The sequence below is a fragment of the Pezoporus occidentalis genome, unplaced genomic scaffold (genome assembly GCF_034315485.1).
Source record: "Pezoporus occidentalis ecotype Australia unplaced genomic scaffold, CSIRO_AGI_Poc_V1 ctg11, whole genome shotgun sequence".
Classification (NCBI taxonomy): Eukaryota; Metazoa; Chordata; class Aves; order Psittaciformes; family Psittacidae; genus Pezoporus; species Pezoporus occidentalis.
The window spans coordinates 6,281,069-6,301,551 of NW_026912886.1; the positions used below are offsets into that span (position 1 = coordinate 6,281,069).

Consider the following 20,483-nt stretch of genomic DNA (forward strand, 5'->3'; position numbering starts at 1 on the left):
CAGGGGAAGGAATTAGGGAGCTACCCATTATTTCATGCCAACAGCTCAAAAGACCAAATTATATCACAGTTCTCATTAGGAACCTGAAGATCACATGAAAGGTTTTGTTGCTCAAAGGGCTGTATCATCTGGATATGTTACGTAATTAAATATTGAGGCTTTCCTGTCTGAGTCATCATATACATATAATGAATATACAGAAATGTGCATTTTATTTAAGAAAACCTATATTGCTTTAGCAGACAGGAGCCTAGGAGGCAGCAAACAGTGATTGTGCTATTGTCAGGTAAATCATTCAGCCATCATATTCACTGTTTTTCCTGACAAAACCAAAACATACCGATTAGAAAATTTGATGCCTTGGTGGCATATATTGCTATTAAGTAAGGGAGAAAAAAAGCAAGTGTGAACTTCAATATCTTTTCTTGTGTTCTTGCTTTATTTCACTCATCATTTGTTCTGGTAATAGAATGAATATGCTACTTCTCTTCTCCTCCTTTCCAGATATGGGTGTCCATGTTTCTCCTTCAGGCAGTTCATTGGTTGATATTGATGAAGATGTAACATTAATAGATTCTTTATATTTTCTCCTGATGGGCAGGGGCGTGAAACTAGATGATCTTTCAGGTCCCTTCCAACCCAAACCAGTCTGTGATTCTGTGAAATGGAAAGTCATTGGCAAGCTGCTTAAAATATACGGTGGACCACTGATTGCTGGCTAGTTCTGAAAAGACTAACATTGCCACTACTAACTGCCATGGCTGCATTACTCCATTTCCTAAAGCGTGTTAAACAAGCTGAAGTTCTTCTCTCTAATAGTCTATCCAAATAGCCAATTCTGCAGTGTTTTTTAAATCTAAATAGTAGCTATTGAAGGAAGATCTTAGAGAAGACCTTATAATTTCATTTTGTGCTAAGTGTTTTACCAATCTGTAACTGGAGACAGTGTCTGTCTGGCACTACATTATATATGTTAAAACCAGCCTGTGAGTTTAAGAGCCCAATCACTGTATTAAGTTAACAGTATAATAATCACTTTTGAAATCTTAACCTCCATGGAATAAATTTGGAAAAACTTAGGAAAAGGAAATAGTAATGATTCTTTCCTACACTGGGGAGCCTAAAACTGCATCTGCATTAGTGTGTGAGTTTGGCTGAGAAGAGTCTCCTGATTGCTCCCATTTAGCATGTTTTGGTTCACACTGGAGGATGGCCTTGCTGTGAACTCAGATTTCACTTCAGTGAAACTGGACTGAAAAAGTGGTTCAGAAATGTACCTAATTCACTCCAACTGCTAATGAGCGTTAAATCCATGTGGCCAGACTAAACCTAGTCCAAAGTCAATCTCTGAAACATGCAGTGCAATATTAAATCCTGGGAACTTTTGTTTCACTCTAAAGAAGCATTTTTGCTGGCCTGCAGTACCTACTCATATAGATATATCATGAGGTTGCATAGAAACTTATTTCCCAGTTCAGCAAAACAGTTAAGCCCATGTCTAATTTAACATTTTTGATGTACAGTGGTTGCTGGTTAAGGTTCCTGGCAAGAATTGGAATGTACAGGAGCCAAAGTGAAAAATGCTTGAATTTTAACAGAGAATGACAGGGAGTCAAGGCAGACAGTAATCTAAGGCTGAGCACAAGCTCCAAGATGGAACAGAGGCATCGATTAGTTCCTGTAAATAACATGGATGAGAGGCCTGAAGTACCTTGAACATCATAAGTAAAATTTTTAGATTACATCCCTGATCTGCACAAAAAAAAAAAAAAAAAAATTAAAAAGAAAATCTTAATCCAAGAGGTAACATGATCAAAATGAACTTCAGGACAGCTCAGTCAGGGAACAACATCAAGTAGCTGGAGTCTGACAGACTGAAATGAAAGTAGGTCAAGCAAGACAGCTGCAATACAGGAAAGGGAAAATCCTCATGAAGGTTTGGACCTGGAATTTTTATTGTCCTGCAAGTCTTTCCTCAGTTTAAAAACGCTGATAATTGAGGCTTGGTTTGTTTGGTGAGAGAATTTACAGCTACTCTAATTCCCCTGTAACTTTTGTATTGTTTTGCTGCCTCTACCCAAGAGTTCTAATAGACAACAGGATCCTGTAAGAACTTCTTGAGGAAAGGGATTGTGAAGGGCAGACAGGATCCTATACATTCCTCAGCTACAGTGATGGAAACGGAGCGAACATCTCAAAGTCAAGGAGGTGCATCTCTACCAGTGTAGTCTATGAGAGTGCTAATTCCAAACTGCTTTATAGTCTTTCTTAAGTGCATGATGTGAAGATCAGTTGCCATCTGAAAACTGCAGTTGGCTCTTGAGTAAGGCCAAAGTCCTGGAAGAACACAAAGACAAGTAACAGCTTTTCTTTCCCCAACCACACTGTACTGCACATGCAGATACAGCAGAATAGAGGCCTTACAATATCCTGTTTTAAATCAGACTTGTAAACTCATTTACTCTGGAATTCCTTTTAAATTCTCTTCAGCCTGTACTTGTGGGAGCATAACTTAAATCATGCACCACTGCTGCACACTGTTAACGTGTCAGACATGCCAATTAATGCAATAGACTTTCTTAATGAAGTGAGCATTAAATTTGCAGAGTAACAAATCTATCGTGCAAGAATTAGTACTTCAAAATTACGTGCACGCGTATTTACAAGAATAGAGTTGCCCAATCTGTATGAGAAGATTGCTAGCTGAAAACTGGACTGATAAGTCATAAGAATTAATATTTTCATTACTATTATTTCTGAAATAAGTAACTCACTGGTAAAACTGCTGGCTTCAAAGAAGGCAATTCTTCATTAAAAATGAGCACTAAGGGGTTTTATAGCATATTCTTTGTGGAAAACATTATTCCCTAGTTATCTAGACTGAGCCACAACTGAGATGATCCAGAAGAGATTCATGCAGAATCTCTGCAGTGACCCTCTCTACTGAAGGGTCATAATTGTATTAGTAGATCAACTAGCATCAGAGTTGAAAAAACTGTGAAAAATGGGAACATTTGTCACTTCAAAAGTTTTAATACTTAATGTCTACAAATTGTGGCACTTGATATGAAGAGCTTGGTAAAGTTTGAACACTAAATTATGCAAAATAAATGGATTTATCATTCTCTGATAGAAGCAATGCAATTAGGAGAGCATAACCATGACTTTGCAATGGTCAAAGTATGAGCTGGGGTAGGAACACTGATGAATTTTAAATTATGCAGTTTGAAGCCAGCAAACGGGTATTACTTTACATAATTCCTGAAATAAAACAAGATTAAATTCTGCCATTAAGTGAGCACAGGTGCTGTCCAGTCAAGTTAATAAAATCATCAGCTACCTGATGCCAATAAGTGCATTGGTAAGCAAAAAAATGGGCTAGAGATATTAATTAGGATGAGGCAAACTATTCTAAATTTGCTTGTCCTCTTGCTTATGTAAATATGGCCAGCCTTTGTGTATTCCTGTATACTGTCACTGATCTAATATTAGCAGATGTCCAATACGGGCAAGAGAAGCATACACAGTCTCTGGGCCTTCCTAAACCAGAAAGGTGTCTTCCACTGACACTTCTGCTAGTTCTAGTTATCTACATGGAGACTGCAAAGAGTTATACTTGGAAAACAGAAATGGTTCTATAGTTGTCACAGAATGTAAAGGAGGAAGAAGATAGTCCAGAAACAACACAGTTGAGTTAGGAAATTTTTTGGCAATTTTTAGCTATGACCTTGAAAAAGTGAGGGTGGAATGACTAATTCATAGTCTTGTCATAACATCTCGTAAGTTAGGCAGCAGCTCAGGATTTCTGAGTTTCAGATTGCCACTTCTGTCAGCAAACCTAGTGGAAGATGAAACAAACAGATCTTGATCTGCACTCACTCTGAATTGGCTTGAACAAGGAATTGGGGTGAGGTTTGCATGGTCATAGAAACAAAACAATACAAATTTAAATAACTGAAACACTGAAGTTGTTTTCTGTATTTAGTCTGTAAAGACCACTGTTAAGATAAATAAATATTATTTCCATAAGGTGAAGAATGCTAAATGAGGCTGACAATACTTACAGATCTAAAGAAAAAAGCATTTGCTTGGGACACTGTGAGGTAAAAATCAATGACAACAGAGACGCCACAGTAAGAAAGCCATATCAGTTGTTCTGTGGCTGTCCATTGTCATCCAAAATGCACACACTGTCCCAAGCACTGGCTAAGTGAAGATTCTTGGTACCTGTATAAGCATCAGAACCACTGACACATCGTCTGGAGGCATTGTACCAGGACCTGCAGTACAACAGAGATGTCCATAGAGTAAAATACAAGAGTGAACTAATATTTTTCATGTTCCTGTTAAGAAAAGCTCAGGAAACCATTACATTGTACATGTACATTTATGGCTATCCTGAAATGTAAATGCTTAATGTCAGCTTAAAGAGATAGTAAAATTCTTCTTCAGTTTACGCTCTTAAATTGGCAGGATTTTTATCCTCATAAACATATGTGAATCGATTCCCATTTTCCAGATTGTATCTCATAGCATCTAGATTTCCCAAAGGCAAGCAACAGTTTCCCATAAAGATAGTTCAAGTGGTGCTGTTTCAGCATTTCCCGATGAAGCAAAGCTCTAAAAAGTTTTGAACCATCACAAGCAAAAAAAAAAGAAAACCGACAGACCAGATTATTTCCATGTACTTATTTGTGTTGTCTGACTCTTTGAGAGCATCCCTGATGGGTTCACCACAACTAGCCAAGACTGAATTGGCTGATCACACACTGATGGAGTTCACAGACCTGAGAGATGTGGGTCAGGTGAAGATTAAAGTCAGGACCCTGAATTTTAGGAATGCAAACTTTCAGCTGTTCAAGGAATTACTCAATGGTATACTCCAGGAAACTGCCTTCAGGGACAAGGGAGCAGAACAGAGCTGGCAGATCTTTAAAGATGCTTTCCATAGAATGCAAGAGCTCTCGATCTCCTGCTGTAAGAAATCAGGCAAGGAAGACAAGAAATATCCTTTTTATAGATACAGTCTTTCAATTTTCTGTTTCAGTAGCTCAGTTTTAGAAATTTTTCAGTTCTCTTTCTCCAGGAGGAGGAAGTCTGAAGTTCTGGGCAAGTCCGTTTTTGCAGTTGTGTTCTCTAAAGTATGGGAGGATTATCCAAAACCTCATTGTTAGCTTACAGAACTGTATTTTATGAATGACTGACCTGAGGCTGAAAACAGGTAACAATTGCCAAGTTATATGTAAGGAGACAGTTTGACCTATTGGAGAGGCCATTCCAAATTCAAAAGGTCACAGTAATTTGCTGTTTATTGTTTCACAGAAAAACTATAAAAAGCTTCTTGGAACTACAGAGTAGGTCTTCATGTTCACTTTGTACTTGAGCAAAGAGGATAAAAAATGATAGATAAATTGTATGTATTATAAGAAGTAATACAGTAGTGCTTTGTTCTGGCTTGATTTTAGCAGAGGTTTTTCCTATTAAGAGCTAGAATATCTGGCTCCAGTAAACATATGGAAGTATTTAATTTACTCTTTCCATACAGAATGAAGTCTGTGAACAGGTCGCTAATGTATTAATTGTATTGTTTTAGAGCGATCCAGCAACTTTTAGGGAATACAGTAAATAAACAGCACAGAAATAGTAGTATTACTAGTGCCATGATAATAATGGAAGAGAATATTCACTCGACCTTTCAGAAGAATCTGCTTAAATTGTAGTCAAACCTTTCTTACATTAAGTTTTCCCTACCAATTGAGTCTGATTTTGCATTAAACATTCTCAGAAATGTCTGCATCTTCCAGGTCCCTTCAGCAATGTTCTGTTCTGGCAACCATATTTTGAAAACAATGCTTTGCTAACACAATTACTGAGTCAAAGAACAGAAAATATGCCAAAGGGCTTGACTAAGCAAAACTGTCCAGATGGTAAATACGCTCCATTTTTAAAGTAAAAGATTAAAATCTTCCACTGCTGTTCTATAAAAAGAAAAAGAGAGTTTCTTGAATGATACATTTCTGTGAAATATTCTTTCCACTTCAATTATAAATAGATTTAACCTGTGAGTTTCAGGGCACACAGATGTCATTGTCTATAGGGAAGAGAGCTGTAAGAAATCTGTAACATAGGAAGAAATGAGATGTCAATATCACTGTTAATACTCATGAATATAAAAAAAAAGCTTTTTTCAGCAATATAGGCTTCTACTTGAAAACCATCCTAAAATTGCCTCTATGTGGAATGAATGGCATTTTTTGGTGGTCTTTTAATTATAATTTAAGGCTTTCTTTCATAGTGCCTGTCTGCCTTGCAATTTCTTCATGGGCATGGTTCAAGGGAGGTAAAGCTAGTTAAGCAAAATACCAAGGGAAGGGCTAAACTCAAGGAGTGTTGTTCTTCAGTCACCACCCTCAGAATATTGGAGGAGGTGAAAGGGGGGTTTAAGTTATTGTCCTATTCTACTTATCGTAACCACATCAGTAAAAATGGTTTATCTGCTATTTATGGGCTTTCAGGGCTACTTCTTGCAATGATAAATGGTAAGCAGCTAATTCCCTTTTCCTTCCCACCACTTGTTAAGCATTTGAGACAGATGAGAGTAAGTTTCTGCAGAGGCCTAGCTCCATAAATAACCTCACAGCTTCTGGCCCTTCAAGCTTAGAAATATTGTCTATGAGATTATGAGGTAATTGTAAAAATTAAATACTGATATTTAAAAGCTTTCATTTTTATGAGGACTTTGGCTGTGCAGCCAGCCTACTTTTTCTAGTTATGCAGGTTCAGAATCTTATTCTGGCTGTAAGGTGTTACTCATGTTTTACTTTTGAACAGGATTGCTTGTAGCATTCTCTAGATGGTTAATGAAAGGTTGTTATTACATGTAGATATCAAGAGTTCAGAAGCTTGCTGTCAACATCTGTATGGAGGTAACTGAAATTGAGAAAATAATATGAATATTTTCTTCTGTGATGTTGCTCTTAATAGGAATTATTTCTGGATGTTTAATGCACAGGTTTGGATTTGCATAAATTTTGAAGGGATTGGTTTGTGCTGGCAAAATGTCAGAGCAAAATTAGTCCAGATATATAAAATGAAAATCCTGTTATGGCTGTGCTTCTGCTTAATGATCTTAGTATTAATATAGTGCTATAGCAAGTAAAGCAACTGAAGTGATTAAATTAGAAAGCAAACTGGTCTTTCCTGCTGATTTCTTAAATATGCTTTAATCTCCCAGTTGCTTCAGCTCAGGTAGTTTATATCTATATAGAACTCAGAGGGATGCTTTCTGTTTTGGTGAAAAGGGTACTTCGTTGCAATCAGAAGAGGCAGTTGGAAATATAAATGTACCAATGTAGTTAATCTGTCTCTTAGCAGATTTCTTCATGTAACATATGAGGTTGTCAAATCCACTGTCATCTTTGGGCCAAACCAGTTAATAGTTGAGTCTAGACCTATTAAGGTGATGGGGGGTACACTGGAATTCACAGTCCAGTATGAATCTGGAGGGCAGAGCTGATATTTCCAGAGATGCCCAAAGGATACATGAAACAGAAAAGATGAATAAGTATATAGTATGTTGTTGTCAAGTCAAAGCCCCCTAGCTTTTATGTTCATTGAAACTTCACAGAAAAATCTCTTACTAAAGAAGCTCATGTTAACTTTGTCTAATTTGATAAAGGTGGAGCATCATAATCAGCATGTGAGTCTATTTCTTTGTTTGTTTGTTTTTGCTATAATATATTATATGTCCATGAATCCATGGGTATTTATGCAGGTTTGTAAGAGTGCGCTGTTCACCTCTAGTAAGAAGGTAATTTTGCTAAACCGAAATTCTGAGACAAACGCTGCAACTCAGTTGGCTTTGCTATTCACAGTATGGCTGTGATGAAACCAAAATAATTTAAACTTCATCTGAAACCTTATATTTTATACATTAATACCACATTTTCTTGTAGATGTTATTGACTGAGTTTCCAGAAACCAGTTAAAATTGAGGTGGAATATTTTTAGCTCTAGTGTGAGACAATGCAGGGTAAAAATAGACCAGTACAAAAACTTGCAAGTGGGTGAGCTAGCAGATGTTCCTGAGGTTTTCTCTGCTCTGTTAGCAGTAACAAATATCCTGTCAAGTGTTATAATACCTCTTTAGCATGTCCTGGCAAAAAGTTCTCACTTCAGTTTCTTTTTATTGAGTAAAGACAGACTGAAGTTTATATGCAGTGGTAATACTAATATTGTCTCTATGCTACAGATAAAAACAGATTCTAGTTTATGTTGTTGTATTTGTGTATCAGGTGGATTGGGAAAATAGTTTGTCTTCTCCATTTCTTTATTGAATGTTTATTGTCAATACGGAAAAGATACATACTTTTGATCAATGACAAAATTGCAGAATATTGTTGAAAAACCTTTAAAAATATCTATGGCTACAAAGATGTTGCAATACTTTAAAAAAGAAACATTTCTTTTTAACAAAAGAGAGAGTCTCTTATGAAGGTTTTTCTGTCTATTAGGGCTTCTAATCACATGTCAAAATTAAATAACTACTGTGTGATTAAAGCCCTCTGCTGTGGTATTCCTTCTGCAAAAAAAAGGTTGAGATTACAAATGAAACGTTGGAAAAGTATTGTTGAACAAAGGGATGCTGGAACTATCTCTGTAATCTGGAATTCACAGAATGTGACATATTTCTCCTTAAATTATTATAAAATCTTTGCAGTGAAAGAGGATATTGGTGTCTTTCGGATCTCTATTTTTGTCTTTGCTTTAACCTAGCTTTGTTCTTCCAGAGGATTATAATGTCCTTATTTTATAGTAGGTTATGAGATAACCCTGGACTACAGTGGTATCGAGGGTGGGTTTCATCTGGCCACAAAATGAGCCAGTTGTCTAGATTCCCTTTACAGTAGGTAGGTTTACCTCATTCAGAAATGGACGTCTAAAATAGGTCAGATTAATTGATCCTTTAAAAAGTGTAGATATTTCGAAATTGAGCCATAAAAAGATCCTGGTCTGATTAGTTTAACTGTAGATGCCTGCATAGGAAATGGCTTCATGCTAAGTGAAACACATTTTACCCCTGCTGGCAAGTGATAATTCCATTATCTTACTCTATGAAGCTCTCTTAAAATGAAATTCAGCCTAATTTGGCCAATCAGATCAAGCTTCCCTAGGGTATTTTGAAGTGCAGGGGTTTATTTCTGGCCTTTTGCTAGAATATGAATTTTGCTCCTTCTATCTTTTGGCTGGTGGTTGCTACACCTGGAAAAGGTTAATCCATAAAGTTTAAGATTATATTACCTCTGAGAGTTTATTTTTAAACTTTGCAAAGAAATTAGAAATATGGGGCTATATTTATTTAGCTATGCATTCCTGTTGTCCAAAAAGGGTGAGGTATTCTTCTGTTTGATTTTGTATTCTGTCCCGCACAGATCCACAGTTCTAATTTTCTCTATGACAAATCAGCTCTTGTATGAAGAAAGTGATTATTTAATTGGTGCTTTTTCTTCATTGTGCTTCCATCCCCTTTAAAATACTAAAGCTTTTTAATGGCAAAAACACTTGACATGTATTTTATACGAAGAATAGTAAAAAATATCAGTTGCAATGGGATTTGGAGATTTTCAAGAACTGATTATATACAATCCAAAAGTATGGTTGAACAGTCTTCATTAGAATTGCTCATCAGTCCAAACTATAGCAACAGACTGTGATTCTTAAATCTTTTTCATCATTTTAGGACTGCTAGTTGCTTTTACATCTTTTCTTTTGGCATCCATCTGTCAGTAACGTTCTCCTTCTGGCTAGCCACAGCAAAGGACCATTATCATTTCATTATATGCTAGGACAGAAAGGAAGAGTGAGTCTTTAGTACTTATTTTTAAGGTATCCTTCAAACCCTTAGTTCTTCTGGTAGCCCTTACTTCCTATGCCAAGGGCCAATGTATCTTGAGTGCTACAATGCAAGGATTATGGAAGTAAAGGGAGGAATTGGAAGTTTTTATATAGATAATAACATAGATATTAATTGTTCAGGAGGAAAGACAAAGAAGTTTTGTCAACGTTTTTGAATACTGAAGAGGAGTTATTAAAAAAAAAAAAGAGGCATGGAAATGAACTACTGAGGAGAAGTGGATATAATGATTAATTATATAGAGATATTTAATACACACTCCTCTAATGAGTAGAGTGTAGCAAGAGAGAGATCCAGAGACTTCCATTGGGTGTCTTAATATCTTATTTTTCTAATGATCAAAAGGATACTAAGCCAGCTGAGGTTGCTCGAAGTGCTGTTGAGCAGTAATGTGGGTCGTTAACTGCCAACCTATCTGATAGAAAGGGTCCCGATGGCCCAGTATCTGCTTAAAATGTTTTGCACACAGTGTCCAGATTTTGGGGGTTGAAGAAAGAGTTGAAGGTGGGCTCATGGATTGTTTTGTGATGGTTAAAGGTGAACAGGTAAAATGCAAAAATGAAAAGTGGGGTGAGTGACAATTATGAAATATTCATGTTTCTGGTACAGAAGAGAGAGATAAGAACAAATATGTATTTGACTTAAAGAAAGGATATTTGATATCCCTAAGTTACTGATATAGATACAGTGTGAGAGCAAGAGAAAAGTTGTTCAAGAGAATTGGCAGGTCCTGAGAGAATACAGGCAGTAGCTATCCTTAAGTGAAGGAGAGCTAAAATATGAATTCTTCAAGCACTTAGACCTCAAGAAGGAATTGTGCAGAAAATGAAATGTAGGTTGAATTGCTAAGAATGGCTGCCAAAGAGTAGTAAAGAGTATTTGCAGGGAAAATATGAGAAAATCTAAGAAGAACCAATCAGCCAGGAGCATAAAATATTAGAAGAAAGCCCTCTGCATGCCAATACCAAGGGATTGCTTATTTCACTGCTTAACAGGAAGGAAAGATTGTAGCAGACACTGGCTGTAAGACTGAGATCTACTTTTTTGCCCTGTTTTTCACCAAGATGTGTTTTAATCCTATGATCAAAACTAATATAAAAGAAGTCATGGTAGATCCTGACCTGATCTGTGGCCTTCTATCTAGTGGATAGTTTCAAAGTATTTAGATCTGCAGACATTTACAGCACTGGTTAGAAAATCTTGGAGCCATTTGTAATTGTGTATGAGAACTTAGAAAGGAGGAATGAGGTTCCAAAGGCCAGATATAAAGCTCTAGAGCTATTCTAATCGAAGGGTAGTTATTAATGGCTTTGCTGAATAGGAATCGATGAGCCTCTCAAGCAGTCTGCACAGGGTTTGGGGCTACTAGTTGGTTTATTAAATTTGCAGATGACACTAGGTGGGGTTTCACTTCAAAACTGCAGCAGAATTGGTCCGTTCTTTGAAATGATGTTAACAAGCTAGATAAATACTTCAGAACAAGCAAAAGAAAGGTATAATTAAATATAGTAAAGTGAAAAGTTCTCCTTTCTGTTAGGAATACTGCTGAAGCACAAGAATGATGGATCTGTAGAAGATGATCAGGCCTGTACTGACTGAACACGAGTCAGCAGTGTCATATGGTTGTGAGAAATGTAAAGCTCACATTGAAATGTGTGAACAGACACCTGTGTAAAAAGCAGATAAAGAAACTCTTTCATGCTATTGACAACAATCTGCTTGGCTGCAGGTATGGGTGTTTATTCAACCTGCCAAAATTAGTGGTTTCATTTTCTTTCCCCCATCCTTCCTGTGTTGGGCAAGATGATACCTAGTAATGAACTTTGGAGAAGCTTTTTGCAGTGTTCCCTGTCTTTATAGACTATAATTACAGATTAGCATCAGCCAGAAAGGAGCATGTTTGGAGTGTGTTTGGAATGCCTAGCGTTGGTAATCTAATGTCTCAAAGTTGTTCTGCCTGTCACATCCCGATGCAGTCTTTTCATTAGGTAACAAAAATAATTTTAATTTTGGATTGAATTATGCTTTTGAGGAAGGGATGTGGAGGCAAGAAAAATAACCTGAACTTGCAGGGAAAAATAGAAATTTTAGCCTAATCTTGAAAACAGCTTGGCATCTCTTCAGATCTTTCAGCATCTTCGGACTTGCCTCTTCCTGGCTGCTGTTTGCTGGGTTTGTTCCAAGGAGGTCTTGGCAGGTGAAAGTTGCCATTTTACACAATCAGGCAGAGGATGCTTTTGTTTCTCTCAGTCTGGGTGTTGCTGTGTAAAAGTTTCTATTCCTTTCCAGACTCAGCCCCAAAACTGCCATATTTCATGTTTGTTTGGTTCTTCAGAATATTTTCATTACAAAATTACCCCCAAGATAGTCTGTTATCAAAATTAAATTGCATTTGATTGTCAACAGGTTAAATCCTGAGGGAGAAACATCAATTGAAAAGAACCTTGTTATAGCACTGTAATGGCTCTATACCGTATTTTCTGCTGATTTTACCTACAATAAGTCAAATGACTTCTTTTATTGTTGTACCTAGCAAATGGTTTATGTAAAAAATGCTGCCTTTATATTGCTTTTTTAATTTAATTTGGTTTTATCTCTTAATCCTTTAGAGCTCTTCCCCCAGGAAGCATATCTCGCTCACAGTAATTTGACTGGCAGAGTGGTAAATGCAAGCGCTTTCCATTGGAGCAAGGACAAATACATGTGTACATATTTATTGTCCATCTTTCTTTTCAGTGGCGTAGCTGAAACACAGACAAATAGTGAATAAAAGACTTTTTTTTTTTCTGTAAGAATGCTAGTGAAGACTTCAGAATTAAAATAGCATTCTTGGCAACTGTCTTTTCCAGAAAACTATTTTGAGAATGAGTTACTGAGTGATAATTAGATATTGAAATGCACCCAGTTTCACATTTCAGTGCTCCTTTCCAATTAGAATGGCATTAGACTGAACGTGCAGCTATATAATTGTATGAAGAATAGATCCAATTTTCTCAATGTCACTGCAATATCACCTTTCAGTAGTAATCCACTGAATGATTATGCATATCATTTAGTAATAGTATTTTATCCATTTCAGAGAGAGAAATTTTTATTTTATTTTGAAGTGGACATGCAATCAGATTGTAAATGAGCGTATAAAGGGGAGGCCATGGCACGTACGAATATGTCCGTGTTAATGTTACTGCATCTCGAACTGCTGAGAGCAACAGGATAGCCCGTTTACTAATGTGCAGCATTTGCAGGCAGAGTGCATCTTAACTGATTTTTTAATGGTCAAAAAAAGGAATTGCAAAAGCCTCTTATCCCGCAAGTTAAGGAATAGATCTTTACAATTTCTGTTTGGTCAGCTACTGTGTGTGGCTACAAAATGAACTCTGATGTAGGTTTAGGATTAAATATTCGCATTAGCCTTGATGGTTAGCAGGCATTTTGTATGCATCTTTCCTTCTTGGTCTCTATCATTCCATCTTGCTGCAGAGCAAAACAGACTGCAAAATAGATAATCCCTGTGAGAAGGTAGTGCTATAAAGCTCAAATGAATCATGCCGAATGCTACTAGAAATATTTCTTATAGGTCATGATTGGTAATTTATCCAGTAATTTGCATTTAAATGGCAGCTGCTAGAAGTAGGACATATAGAAATAAGTATATCATGTTTAGGCTTTAAGATACCTCCCTTAGGACTCTGGGAAAACATGGGACTCTTTAATACCAAAAATATTAGTACAGCAGTGCCTTGCACAGTTGAAACAACCTTATCAGGTTAATTGGAGCACCTGAGAAGGTTAAATTTGATACAATATGTTTGTTTGTGGGTATTTCCAAGTTTTGGACATCCAGGGATCTTTTGATTTAACAGCTGATGCAAAAGCATATTGAGATTTAACTTTGCAAGTAAGCTTTCAGTTTTCTGTGGTATTTATTTCTCTCTGCCTTTTCTCATCTACGTCTCATGCCTTCCTTTTAAATGCATAGATTCACTGGAGGCAGAAACAGTCTGTAATTACATGTGTGCTTGTTCCTGCAATTGCCATGACCCATCTGAATGTTCTATCTCAGTGTTCTTATTCTTCTATTGGATCTCTGATGCCACTAAAATGTCAGGTGTGAAGGTTGTCCTGGCTGTACCCCAAATTTCTAAAATAATACTTTGGCTAGTCCTGCTTATACTTTATTCATTTAAAACTTCCCTTAACTCATATCCTGTGTTACCAGTGCAAAACAAATGGACCATTTCTGGTGGTATTTTGATATCCTAAACCAAATTATAAATAAATATATATAAAGGTCATATTATGGTCTTAAGCAAGGACTTCAAAAAGTGGCTCTTGCATGAGTCTGGTAGATTGTTTTGAAAGGCCTAAGCGTGCCTAATGGGTCTTCTGTTGGTTCTCTCTGAAGAGGAAAATATGCCTGTAAATGATATCTCATTATTTACTGTAATTATGAATGCAATAAATAAGAGGATTCTGAAGGATGTTGTCAGAAAATAATAGTCCTTGCTTTTCAAGAAGCTGAAATAATTAAGATGATTCTCAGCTCTAGGGTGTAATGATATGTCACAAACAACAAAATTAGAGAGAAAAAAAAGAAAGAATGCTAACTATATATTTATAAAATACATTTTAAAAATCCAGGGAATTGAAATAAAAATTGACACTTCAGTTTAACTGCAGCTGCTGTTGGTTCTTTACACAACAGCAGGTTGATGGCATGATAGCCAAAGATACATTGTCTAACCTGCATGAATTTTCCACCTCTTCTATTGCTGACCAGTGATTTGCCTTTTCTGTCTGTCAGGCTTGGTGTTTCTTGTTTTTTAATTTAGATCATTACAAATTAGAATGTAATGTAAGCAAATGGAAATAGCAGCAGGGTTCTGACATCATTAATGTTGGTTTGCATTTCGTATTGAGAAATAAAACATTTTCAAAGCACAGTGTACTCAAAGCCTACTATAAATTCCAAAAGAAAATATTTTGATGCATGGAGATCTTCCACCTTGATGTCAGGCAGAAACACGGCATGCGATTTGCCAAATTCATGTTAAATGTAACAGTTACATACTTCAGTTTTTATTCCTGTAGTACCTGAAAAATACTGACATCGGTCTCTTAGAGATTCCTTTTATTTGTGGAAATAAATTTGCAGTTTATTCGAGCCAGGGCAAGCCTGGACTTCCAGCAGCATTTGCCTCTCTGGAAATGCTGTGTCAGAAGCAAGGCTTCAAAGTGTGTTATTGCATTGCTGCCAGAAGTAATTCTTGTACTTATCATTCTAGACATCCTTGAACTAACAACAGGAAGGGCAGATGGCCAGTGAAGGGGACTGTCTGACTTGAACAAATTGAAACCTCTTAAGACTATATGTGTTGATTTGTTTGTTGTTTTTTTTTTATGGTCATATTTTCTGTCATTTGTGATGGAAATGAGGAATGCAAACCAACTTGAACATAGTTACGTATCATGGCCCACCAGAGTAATGCAGTTTATAGTATATAAATTGTCCCTCATGTAACAAGGGATTTTCCCAGATAAAAAGTAGGTGTGGGTGGGTTATCATGCTTTGCACGCTGCTTTTGCTGTTTGCCAGAGTTAATATGGGCTTGAAAATTGTATTCGTCAGTATTTCCTCCCAGTGGAGCCTGTCCAATGTGCTTTAACTTAATGTATTCTAAACATCTGCATTCAAATAATTTATTCATAGGCTGCAACCTCTAATCCCAGTTTGAGGTTTAGAAATACTTACTTGGTCACTTATACTTTGTTAATCCGGGACAGTGACAGGCAGGTCACACGACACTGTCCTTTTCCATACAACTTTCTGAACAATGAATTGTTCATCATTTTACCAAAGAGCTAGAGGTAGCAGTCTGTGTAGATGTATTGAGAATCAGCTAATGGACAGAAAGTACCTGCTCCGACACATTAATTCCCTTTCCTGTCAGCCTGCATCATTGTAGAGTGTGCATGATGGGAAGCAAGGTCCCATTGCACTATGGCACCTGCTGCTTTTCCATCTGCCGAGCGCGAAAGCTTCTTTGATTGCTCATTTTTCAGACTAATGACTTTATTCCTTTTCCTTTTGTAAAGTTTTTACATTTTTTATTGCTCTTTCAATAATCATGTTTTGTAGGGGATTTCTTTATTTCCTCCTCTCCAATGGGCACTTAGCGTGTGGATAAAGGAGTAACCAACAAAATAATATTCCAAACCTGTGCCCAAATTCTGCGCGCCCCAAGTGTTGTGTTTCATAATTTATTCTGATAAAGTTGTCATGGTGATAATGTCTCTTGAGAACGAAAGTGCCATGTGCCTGGCTGATTACAGGAAACAGCTCAGATGGTACATAAACTGGTAAATATTGAACCCATGGGCAATAACATTAGCTGTATTTTGTCCATTTATTTATTTATTTAATGCAGATCTGGTCAGCTTGATTATGGAAAGAGTGTGACAATTCATATTTTACTTTCTGTACATTCGAATTTATGAGGATGGGAGACAGGGTTTTGCTGGGTTTTTTCGAAATCCAGTGACATAAATGTTGGCGGAGTTCCCCGAAATAGCCTTTGAATTCTGTCTAAAGCTGTTGATTTGGCTGGATTAGTCAAAGCAGCAGATCATTAATACATATTGAACATCTGTCAGAAATAGAACTTGGAATTAACAAATGTATCGTCTGTAAGTTATGGCTTCAGATTTTGCGTGAAAGAAGTACCTTCAGGATTCCTGGTAAATGCTGATCTTGTTTATTTCAAATGTGGAGATAAAAGCCACACTTTTAAATATAATCCTTTTTCCATCAAGGAAAATAAGATGGATTTCATTCTAAACACTGCTCGTGTTAAAATCAAAGCATGCTAATGTACTCCTCGGAGTTCCTTTAGAAAGAAATCTTTCAGTAACGAAGTTTGAAATTGCACACTCCAACAGGGAAATTTTAGATTCTGATGCGCTTTATCCTTTGTGCATTTCCTGCATGGTGTACTCTTTAGTCTGTCTTTAAGAAATGCCAGAAAATAGCATGCAATTTTTATATAGATATACACTGTTAGTTGCCAGCAATTTTTCAGTTCTTCCTTTATGTCTTTTTGCATAATACTTTTGTTTATGTCTGTGAAGAGATTTAGAAAGGCATCAGCTACATTTAAGCTTGCTGGTTTGGGGCAACTTCCAACTTCCACTGGAGTTTTTAAAGTATTTCTCACTTCTAACTCTTGTGTATAGAATTTTTCAAATAGTCCAAATGAACTTGGTGAATGAGCTTTCCATAGGGCACCTTAAAACCCTTGAGAAAATAACTGGCCTTACAGATAGAAATCTAAGGCCTGGCACACGTATTTGAATGATGTATGTCAGCACAGTTTTGAACAAGATCTGTAACTTATTCAAAACAAGATCAGATTGTACAGGGACATGGAACTGGTTGGAGATTCCCCTGAGCAGATGGGAAGCGCTATTAGTGTAGTGTTTTAATCAGTGTAGCGTGCATGAGCAGAGAACTGCTGGCCAAACCCGAAGGAGCTGGTGGGCTTGCAGGTGATAACAAGCAGCTTCTGAGAATGCTTTTCAGTAATGATAACCATTTGAATTGGCATGAAAGTATGGTCACAGGTTGTGCAGGGAAGATGGGTCACTCAAGGACACATCTGATGCTAGACCCAGACCCAGGCTTACATCTGCTCTCTGTATGTGTCAAGGAAACGGAGCAGACCAACAGTTTTTCCATGTAAGTGCTGTCTAGCAGGGCAGCAGCAGGGGTGCCAGAGACAGGACACTGAAATCTGTCAAGGTAACGTTGATATGAGCACAGACTGCAGTATCATGTGATGGACATCTGTGAGAGGCAGCAGATCACAGTTTCTAGTATGTACGGAATTCCTAGAAAGGGTCTAGATCTAGATCTTTCTGCAACTTGCATTACTAAGGACCCCTCTCCTGGTAAGCTATAATTTATTAATAGAAGATTAGTACCAGAGGCCCTGACCCACTCAGCATCTTGTTTAACATGGCTTCTTACACAACGTACATGCTAACGAGAGAGTGGGGTCTGGAATGCACTAAACCAGCAGATCACTGTATCATCTGGGGGCCTGTGCATCTCTGTACACAGTTTTGGTTATATAGGCTGGGTGTCCTGCCTCTATCCACCTGCCATGCTGCTTCTCTGTGGCTGAGTGACTAAGGTGTCACAGCAACCGCAGTACTAAGGCACTCAGAAGTGCCTGCAGGATCACAAAACTGATGCAGAGCAGGAGGTGTCTACCCTCAGGCTGAAACACCCATATTGTGTTTATGGCTTGGAGCAACACAATGCTTTAGCAAATCTATTTGCTTCCACAGGACAGGTGGTATCAAGCAGATACATGCTCATTGTTCAGCACATGTCCTCATGTACTCCTTCCTTCAGCTGTTGCATGCTTTGCTATAAATTCAGAGGTGAGCCAGTTCCTTACTACTGTTACCACAAGCAATTATGAAGCCCTGTTCTAGGGATGGCTGTTGTTATACAGCATGGGTGTATCACACAAGTAGCAGAGAGTGCCTTATGTATGACTGGCTTAGTTGCAAATTCTTTGGTGCACCGTGGCAGGATTATATTGCAGAATTATGTGGGAAGATGAAGCAAAGAGGAGGAACAAGGAGTTGAACTTGGGAAATAAAAGGCTTCTATAATAAATGTGAGAGGAATTCATAAAAGGAATGTGAGGGTTGACCTGAAAAACTTCAAAGAATTTCCTTTCTCTCCCCCCCCCCCAGTCTTTTCCTTTGTTTTCATCATGGGTCTGAATAGGTTCTCTTGTTGACCACTTGCTCTGGCACTAGAATAGACACTTAGAACAGGCAATTCTCATTTACCCATCACTGTGTAGAGCAGGATTTTATAGACCTCTCATATCCTTCAGTGTTGTCTTTCCCATGCTGAAAAGACTCAGCCTGCTTCCAGTCATTCCTTGATGATTCAGAAGACACATCTGACTGTGTGTTTCAATTGCAAAATTGAAATCCCTAATTTGAAGAAGAGAAATGCAGTTTGGCACATCATCATGGAAGGACCTGAGTATCATTGCTGTGAGCTCCATTTCTGTCATGGAATGCAGAACCTGCCAGCTCTGCGTCAGGCAGCCTGAAGGGCCGACGCTCAGGCCTCTCTTTATTTCCCAGACTTACTGCAACAGGCATGGGAGGTTCATCTTAAAATTCTTTTAATTCCTCTTGCTGAAAATCACCATAATTTTGCCAGGACTAAAGGTGTAATTCTTATAGGTCCTGTTTGCAACTTTATGTTTTTGTTTTTTTTTTTTAAATTAATATATTTCCTTTTTTAACCAAAATACTGCTTACTAATGGATGTTTCACTTCCTGTTCTATGACAGAACTATTAATTTCTCCTTAGAAAATTGGAATTTCTCTCTTGAAGATAGTCCACCTTTCTTTCAACAGTCCTTTCCCACCATTGGTCAAGTCAGTAATCCTTCCATGACCTCTAAGGTCATGTGTGGTGTTTGGAATTTAACCAAATCCCCTCATCTTTTAACATTCAAAGGAACTCGTAGCTTCTGCCCTCCCGAGAGGTCGGTCACAAACTTCCATTGGACTAGGATTTTTCAGTAGAGGCAGGATTTCACCTCTGTCTGTGCAAGAACAAATTGATTCACAACCCTGAGCTACTGCACCAGAGGGGAAAATTAACTGCTTCTGCAAGCCATCAAATAGTTATTAAAGAAAAAAAACTGGAAACTTATTATAAAGTCAGTGTGAAAGTCTTCAGTCCCCGACACTTCTCTGTTTCTTGTGAGAACTTGCAGTATATTTAGCTCTTTGACAAGGTTATACATTACACCTAAAAAGAAAAGGGAAGGAAATGCTCCACACTGCAGACAAAGCCTAGAATTATCTTTCATAGGTGAAAGACAGCTGTGACCCCAGCTCAGTGCTGTGATGGAGAGCTGCCAGTGTGACAGCTCCTTTCCGCACTCTCTGATACAATGAGACAGATGGAAGCAGAGTGGCATTCTCCTACTTCCCATTCTGCAGGAATCAGAGAAAGAGTCAAACTTGGTAAAAGCAGAATGAAATGCTTTCAAGGCACTTTCAAGTAACTTGCAGAATTTGAAAGACTTGAGTTTCTATGTTATCTGACCACCATTGACAGGAAAACGAGGAAAAGCTGCAAAGCTGTTACATTTCTTCCTACAAATGATCCAAAATGTGGAGTTTGCTTTTATTTTTTTGTGCTTTGCTGAAAGTTTGAGAATAGCTCTGTACATGTGTTCCACAGAGAAATGGGAGAAGGGGGAAGAGTCACCCAAGATACAGAAACAGAATGCAGTAAAAAGATACCAAAGCCTCTCTCACCCTTAATTTAATGGCCCTCAAATCCCCTTCCCAGCATTCCCAGCCTTTAAATGCAGTCTGTTAAAAGTCATAACCAATAACTGTGATCCGTACAGCAGAGCTGCCAAACGGGCTCATCGTGCACACACCCCAGCTGCCAAAACAAACCAGCTGGATTTGTAAAGACCCGTGACAATGTTAGCAACATTTATGAGAGCTCAGGTAA

At 37.6% G+C, this 20,483-nt stretch overlaps 1 long non-coding RNA gene across 2 annotated transcripts in view; it reads left to right on the forward strand.

Moving 5' to 3' along the window:
* LOC134168723 (uncharacterized) overlaps positions 1–20,483 on the forward strand; it is a 369,372-nt gene that overhangs the window by 132,987 nt on the left and 215,902 nt on the right. The window contains exon 2 of one of the 2 annotated variants that reach the window (XR_009966645.1): positions 243–286. The exons of the other annotated variant lie outside the window; for it this stretch is intronic. This is a non-coding gene — a long non-coding RNA (uncharacterized LOC134168723). The remainder of the gene's footprint in view (positions 1–242; positions 287–20,483) is intronic. 2 annotated transcript variants of the gene reach the window in all.